The sequence below is a fragment of the Cebus imitator genome, unplaced genomic scaffold (genome assembly GCF_001604975.1).
Source record: "Cebus imitator isolate Cc_AM_T3 unplaced genomic scaffold, Cebus_imitator-1.0 Scaffold138, whole genome shotgun sequence".
In the NCBI taxonomy this organism is placed as follows: domain Eukaryota; kingdom Metazoa; phylum Chordata; class Mammalia; order Primates; family Cebidae; genus Cebus; species Cebus imitator.
The window spans coordinates 4,498,030-4,505,377 of NW_016107453.1; positions in this window are offsets into that span (position 1 = coordinate 4,498,030).

The following is a 7,348-nucleotide window of genomic DNA, read 5'->3' on the forward strand; positions in this document are numbered from 1 at the left end:
TAGTAGAGACGGGGTTTCACCGTGTTGACCAGGATGGTCTCGATCTCTTGACCTCGTGATCCACCCGCCTCGGCCTCCCAAAGTGCTGGGATTACAGGCGTGAGCCACCGCGCCCGGCCAATAAAAACTTTTTTATTGGCTTCGGGACATTTTTGAGAATTTGGAACCATTTACAGTGACGTAGAAGAGATAAACATATGTTTCTTACATTTTGACATAGCCACTCGCTCCAGACTGAACAAACTGGTGTCTTTCTGATATTCCCAGAGGCTGGTTCTCCGGACACCTCTCTTTGGCTCTATCTGTGAACTTGACTATGACCCTGACTCACTGCAACCAAACCTGAAAAAAAAGAAAAATGACCCTATTAGATACTCTGCCGATTATCTGGGTGATGAAATAACCTTTACACCAAATACTCTCAACACACAATATATCTATATGGCAAACCTGCACATTTACCCTTAAACCTAAAACAAAAGTGAAAAAAAATTAAAATTAAAAAAGATAAGATTTAGAGGAAAATCAGTCTCATCAAGACATAGTAGACATGCTGTTTGCTTAGCTGTTTTTCCCCCACCTAATACTCTCTCATGAACATTTGTTATGTCATTACACATTTGTCTACCTCATTATATTTATGATGATACTGTGTTTCATTGTATGAATATGCATAAGCATAATTTATGTAGTCTACTGATTAAATGTCTTTTTTACTTATAGTAGGGAATAAAGTAATGTATTTTTGAACATTTTTTCCGAAGTAAATTATATTTGCTTGCAATTACGATTGGCTTTATGTAATACTCACTCCTGCTGCTTACACAAGTAAGATGTTTATTTTTCTCTCTTAAAAAAAAAAAAAAAAAAAAACTCTAGGGTTTGGCAGCTCAGGCTGGTGCAGCTGCTCTATTAAGTCCTCAAGGACAGAAACTCTGTCTGGAGGCCTGATTCTAGCAAACAAGAATGTGCCATTTGTCCTCAGAGTCTCAGAACGGCTGTCACCTGCAGGCAAAGGAAAGGCAAATGTGCTCATGCTCCAGAGACTGTCCCTATCAGAAAATACAAAACTTTCCAGGAAGGCTAAACTAGGAGAGCCTCACTTAGGTCTCACAGGCCAGACGTGGGCCATATGGCAATCTCTAGGTCAAAAAAATATTGATAGGAGAATATTTTTAACAGGACACATTTATACTCTGAAAAACATTAGAGCCCTCTTAGAAAAGAAGGGAAAATAGATAGTGGGCAGGCATCTATCTGTGTCTGTCACAGAATTATACATATGTATAAGAGTTATGTCTTACTCAAGGGTAATTAAGTGCCCAGTAATTCCTGGGATGGATCTCTGAGTATAAAGTGAGTCTTTAAACAAAACTACAGTTACGTACAACTTGTAGTTTAGATCCATATATCTGTCAAATATTTTAAATTACAATTCCATAGACATTTACTATATGTAATGGTAGAGATGGGTGGAGAGAAACTCATCTATTTCTTTCCTATACCCTTAATAACAGCCGGGCAACACTTTACCCAAAATTCCTTGGAAAAATAATTAATTCAATTGTTCTTGTGCTAAGAGGGACAAAAGCCTAATCTAGGATAATAATGAGAGTTTCCAAGAACTATCAGTAAACAGCTGAAATTTCCTTATTGCTTTTCCTTGAAGAGATTAATTCCAGCTCACGTTATCTCATTCATCTTTACAATATACCTGTCATCTCCTGTTCCTTCTGGATCACATGGTCCCTAATCTGTCAAATCACTTCTTCCAGCCTCTGTTATGAACATTTCTGTCGCTCCTGTGCTCCTGGAAAACCTGTCCACCTACACCCTCCCTGAAAATGCAGTTTTGCCTGCAGTGATCTAGAGAAAGGGGAAAGCTATTTTACTGCCCCAAATTGCTTCAGCTAAACTTGATTTCAGCTTTGAAGCAAAGAGGCATTATCGTCTTATTCCATGTCGTTGCCAACTTCAAACCAATACTTTTCCTGTTGTCCTAAAATCTCCAAGTTTAAAGATCTTGCTATCAGATTGTATCATACACTTCTATCCCTTTTCTTCACTGTTGATATAGTCGCTTAAAGACTCTTGGGTCATTTTCTCTCATTCTTTGAAAATTTTAGCTTTTGCCTTTCTGTCACTTTCTCTACTGTTATTTTTATGTTTACTGAAAATGATGTCCTGATACATTATCATAATCCTGCTGATGTCCTCTCCTCTCAGTTCCCCACCATCATCTCCAATGACCCTACTTTCTACTTCAGCCACCTACTTGAAAGGTACACAGATCTCAACTGAATATTAGAATTACAGGATAAATTTAAAAAAATACTAACTTCTGGGCTTTATCCTCCCAGATGTTGATTCCATTGTTTTGATTAAATTCACCATGTGGGGCTTATATGTATCCCAAGAGAATGACTGCCTAGACATTTTTATTCTCAATAATTTCACCCCCTATTATTCACAATAATAAGTGAACCCAAAATATCTGAGGCAAGCTTCAGTCAATTTAGAATGCGTATTTTGCCAAGGTTAAGGACTCACCCCAGACAGAGCCTCAGGAGCTCCTGACGACATGTGCCCAAGGTGGTCGGGACACAGCTTGCTTTAATACATTTTAGGGAGACATGTGAGACATCCATCAATATGTGTAAGATGTATACTGGTCTGGCCCTGTAAAGTGGGACAATTTGGTGGGGGAGGGGGGTGGCACTGTTCCATGTCATATATAGGTAAGAGACAAAAGGTTGCACTCTTTTTGAATCCTTGATCAGCCTTCCACTGAATACACAATTTAGTGTGGCTCATTGAATCTGCATTTTTACATAAATATTAGGGCAGAGGCATCGAGGATAGACTGGACAGGGAAAATGTGACACATATACACCATGGAATATTATGCAGCCATCAAAAATGATGAGTTTGTGTCCTTTGTAGGGACATGTATGAAACTGGAAACCATCAATCTCAGCAAACTGACAGAATAGCAGAAGATCAAACACCGCATGTTCTCACTCATAGGTGGGCATTGAACAATGAGAACACATGGACACAGGGAGGGGAGCACTACACACTGGGGTCTGTTGGGGGGAAATTGGGGGAGGGATGGTGAGGGGTGGGGAGTTGGGGAGAGATAGTATGGGGAGAAATGCCAGATATAGGTGATGGGGAGGAAGGCAGCAAATCACACTGCCACGTGTGTACCTATGCAACAATCTTGTATGTTCTTCACATGTACCCCAAAACCTAAAATGCAATAAAATAAATGGAAAAAAAAATATTAGGGCAGAGGACGCAATCAGATACACATTTGTCTTGGGTGAGCCAGAACTTCAGAGGATGACTTTGAGTTCTGTCTGCTCTTCGTCCACAATTTGGGTAAATTGTGAGAAGGTATGTAGCTTTTGTATCTTTCTAGATATCTTATTTATTAATAAAATGGAGGCAAGTTTGGTTGACATGGTTCCCAGGTTGACTTTTCCTTTGGCCCAGTGACTTTGAATCTAGAAATTTATTTTCCTTTCACACCCCCTTCATAGATGATTCTCAAGCGTTACGCTTTCTGGCCTTCTCTATCTTCTTACGCTATTTACAATATCTTTTCGACGGCACCAAAATCTACAATTCATTGATTCATCCTATTTTTCAATGTCCTAACTTCTGTCATGTCTTCACTTCCTCCCTAAAACAGCCTCATTTCAATCTCTAACCCCAATTTTCTCTCTTTTCCTCCTTTGGCAAAACTACAGTCTTGGAAATTCCAACTCTACGTGGACTTTGTCGTAAATCCAGTTGACAAATATGCAGATAATCCATTGCCACAAACGCTAAGTGGGTCCTTATTTCTGCTATAGAATCATATTGCTCTTTCGCAGTCCATTATTTGCTCACATTCATAAAAGACTATTGAGTATCTTCTCCTCCACATCTCTTTCTCTTCCCTAATTTTAGCTGATGGCATTGATATTTTCTTTACTGAAAATGCTATGTGTCCTTCTTCCAGTGGATCCATCAGCTGACTGCATCGGATTCTCTCCTCCTGTTATTACAGATGAAATTATATTTATGTCTCCTCTGTGCACTCACCAGATCCCATTCCATATCTCAGGGACATAGGTGGTAAGACACCATTCCAGGTGTTCCTATCCTCCTTTTCGCATTTTCATTTTATCTCTCTTGATGGAATTATTGCAATCTAATAGATGATATTACTGGTTTCCTATTGCTGCTGTAACAAATTCCAAACATTTAGGGGCTAAAAAGAGCACCATTGAGATAATCATGTGGTTTTTGTCTTTGGTTTTGTTTATGTGATAGATTACATTTGTAGATTTGCACATGTTGGACCAGTCTTGCATGATGAAGCCTACTTGATCGTGGTGGATAAGCTTTTTGATGTGCTGTTGCATTCGGTTTGCCATTATTTTATTGAAGATTTATGCATCAATGTTCATCATGGATATTGGCCTGAAATTTTTGTTTTTAGTTGTGTCTCTGCCAGATTTTGGTATCAGGATGATGCTGGCTTCATAAAATGAGTTAGGGAGGATTTCCTTTTTTTGTATTGTTTGGAGTCATTTCAGAAGGGATGGTACCAGCTCCTCTTTGCATGTCCAGTAGAATTCGGCTGTGAACCCTTCTGTACCTGGACTTTTTTTGGTTGGCAGACTGTTAATGCTGCCTCAACTTCAGACCTTGTTATTAGTCTATTCATGGATTCAACTTCTTCCTGGTTTAGTTTTGGGAGGGTGTAAGTGTCCAGGAATTTATCCATTTCTTCTAGAGTTACTGGTTTATGTGCATAGAGCTGTTTGTAGTAATCTCTGATGGTAGTTTGTATTTCTGTGGAATTGGTGGTGATATCCCCTTTATCATTTTTTATTGCTTCTATTTGATTCTTCTCTCTTTTCTTTTTTATTAATCTGGTTAGCAGTCTATCTATTTTGTTGATCTTTTTAAAAAAACAGGTCCTGGGTTTATTGATTTTTCAAGGGCTTTTTGTGTCTCTATTTCCTTCAGTTCTGCTCTGATCTTAGTTATTTCTTGTAAGGAAACCAAACACTGCCTGTTCTCACTCATAAGTGGGTGTTGAACAATTGAAAACACATGGACACAGGGAGAGGAACGTCACACACTGGGGTCTGTTGGGGTTTGTGGGCTAGGGGAGGGATAGCAGTGGGTGGGGAGATTGGGGAGGGATAACATTAGGAGAAATACCTAATGTAGGTGATGGGGGGATGGAGACAGCAAACCACCATGGCGTGTGTATACCTATGTAACAATCCTGCATGATCTGCACATGTACCCCAGAACTTAAAGTATAATAATAATAATGAGAAGAAGAAATAACACTATGCTGCTCTACAGGTATGTGAGTACCTTATAATAACAAACGTTTCCCAATTCCTCCCTCTTCTCTTATATTATTGCTGTCATTCATTGCTTTTATACATAATATATATATGTAGAAACATATATTTTATATAATCAAATGCAATTGTTGCTGTTATGATGGACAGTTATTTGTTAGATCAATTAAGAATAAGAAAAACAAAAGTTTGTATTCTACCTTCAAAAATAAAAAAGAATACCAATTCATTATGTTACCCTTCTTGGAGTCAGAAGTCCAAAATAGATTGGTAAGGCTATATTCCTTCTAGCAGCATTAGGGGAAAATCCATGTCTTTGTCTTTTTTCAGCTAGTGGCTGCCATCATCCTTGCTCATGGTTCCTTCTTCCACCTCCATATTCATCAGTGTAGTATTTATTCTCTCTCTTTCTCTCTCACTTGCTCTCTTTCTTTCTCCTGCCACATCTCTTCTAACTCTTCTGCCTCCTTCTTTCCCTAAAAAGAACTAGTGATTTCATTTGGCCAACCTAAAAAATCCCACATAATCTCTTCAAGATTTTTCATCACATCTTCGTTTCAAGATTTTTTATCACATTAACTCTTCATTTCAAGGTTTTTTTTTTTTAATCACACAATCTCTTCAAGATTTTTTATCATATGTAAGAATTTTTGCCTTACATAGCATTCAAACCTATGCAATACAGCCAGTCTTTAAAATTGAACAAATGAATATCTTACCTTGAATGACAACCCCTTCCTACTGCTATTTCTCAGCTCTTTTTAAAATAAAAATTGATATATTTCCTCCCATTCTCTTTTCAATTATTTTCAAGTAGACTTTGTTCCTATAACTCCCATAATAAAAAACTCTTTTTAAAGTTATTGATAATTTCCACATTGTTAAATTTTGCTATGAATTCTTAGCTCTCAGGTTACTTAACAGATGAGAAGAATGTGTCCCATTGACAGCTTCCTTATTCATTCAGTGTTAAGGGCTAGGGATGTCACTCTTGCTTCCTGTTATTTTCTTACCTCTCTGGTTACTTTTTCACAATCTCTTTTGAGTTTTTTTCTTATTTCCCCAACCTCTAAACACCACGTGTTCCAAAGTGACAATCTAAGTGCTTTGACTTCTATATATGTGCTGACACCTTCCAAATGTTTATTCCCAGCTTGCAGCACTCCCCTGAAATGCAGAGACATATGGAAATGTCAACTCTGCAACTTTCCCTGAAAATCTTACAGGCATCTCAAATCTAGAATGATGAGGATCAAATTACCAATTGTTACAAATAACCACCCCAAACTGCTCATCCCATCTCAGTGGCAATTTCTCTCCTGCAGAGTGCATTCATCCAAAAACACTGGTGCCACCCTCATCACATCTTTGTATATCTCTCTTCAGAGTCCATTGATCAGCACATGTCGGTTTTGCCTGTAAATGTGTCTGGAATCAAATCACTTCTCACCACCTCCACCACTATCAGCTGATCAAGCCACTGCCATTTTTTGTCTTCTTTCAGCATTCTGATCTCCCGGCCCTTGCACCTCCACAATCTATTCACAATACAGCAACCAGGATAATCTTTTAGAAATGAAGCCAGATCATGTCATTCCTCTGCTTAAGCCTGAAAAGGCATTTCCTCTTACTCAGATTAAAAACCAAACCCATCCTCATGGTATTTTCATTTAGCTAGACAATCCTTTGGCATGTCAATTTATCCCAGGTCTAATCTAAAGTTCTCTCTTTCGTCAGGTAACTTAGCCAAAGTAAGCTCCCTACTTCCGTATCAGGGAAAAAGTTTTGAGGAAAAAAATATTTTCAAAATATATATAGTTTTCAGGGGTGGGAGGAAGCAAAAGAAAAAAAAATCATATATATATATATATATATATATATATATATATATATATATATGTATACATATATATATATATATACGTATATATATATATACATGCTTTGAGAAACACTTTTAAAAAGAAAGTAAT